The sequence below is a fragment of the Dicentrarchus labrax genome, unplaced genomic scaffold (assembly GCF_905237075.1).
Source record: "Dicentrarchus labrax unplaced genomic scaffold, dlabrax2021, whole genome shotgun sequence".
NCBI lineage: Eukaryota > Metazoa > Chordata > Actinopteri > Moronidae > Dicentrarchus > Dicentrarchus labrax.
Window position 1 is genome coordinate 24,547,503 of NW_026136713.1, and position 721 is coordinate 24,548,223.

Sequence of the window (721 nt, forward strand, 5' to 3'; positions counted from 1 at the left end):
TGTGCACCTGTCTGCCTCTCTCTCTCTCTCTCTCTCTCTCTCTCTCTCTCTCTCTCTCTCTCTCTCTCTCACCCCAACTGGTCGAGACAGACGACCACCCACCTAGAGCCGGAGGGTCTGTCCTAGGTTTCTGCCTTTTAACAGGCAGTTTTTCCTTGCCCTTGTCTCCAAGGTCTTGCTCATGGTGGTACTGTTGGGTCTCTGTAATTAATGTTAAAGAGTTCGGTCTAGACCTGCTCTATTTGTAAAAGTGTCCTGAGATAACTTCTGTTATGAATTGGTGCTATACAAATAAAATTGAATTGAATTGAATATCACCAATAATCAATATCACTATATAATCAATATCACCAATAATCAATATCACTATATAATCAATATCACCAATAATCAATATCACTATATAATCAATAAATAAAGTCCATAAATACAAATAAGCAGATTTAACAGGTCAGTCGCTGCAGTGTTTCAGTCTCTGTCCAACAGCAAGTGAATCAGGTCTGACTGAGGTCCTGGTCCTTCAGAGTCCTCCTTGTACAGGTCTGACTGAGGTCCTGGTCCTTCAGAGACCTTGTACAGGTCTGACTGAGGTCCTGGTCCTTCAGAGACCTTGTACAGGTCTGACTGAGGTCCTGGTCCTTCAGAGACCTCCTTGTACAGGTCTGACTGAGGTCCTGGTCCTTCAGAGTCCTTCTTGTACAGGTCTGACTGAGGTCCTGGT

At 44.0% G+C, this 721-nt stretch overlaps 2 long non-coding RNA genes across 2 annotated transcripts in view; one reads left to right on the forward strand and one right to left on the reverse strand.

The window, feature by feature from the left end:
* The window catches only part of LOC127374735 (uncharacterized), an 857-nt gene continuing 136 nt past the window's right edge, over window positions 1–721 (reverse strand). The window contains exon 2 of the long non-coding RNA XR_007887249.1: window positions 1–690. This is a non-coding gene — a long non-coding RNA (uncharacterized LOC127374735). The remainder of the gene's footprint in view (window positions 691–721) is intronic.
* The window catches only part of LOC127374730 (uncharacterized), a 770-nt gene continuing 560 nt past the window's right edge, over window positions 512–721 (forward strand). Inside the window, exons 1-2 of the long non-coding RNA XR_007887244.1 lie at window positions 512–579; window positions 661–702. This is a non-coding gene — a long non-coding RNA (uncharacterized LOC127374730). The remainder of the gene's footprint in view (window positions 580–660; window positions 703–721) is intronic.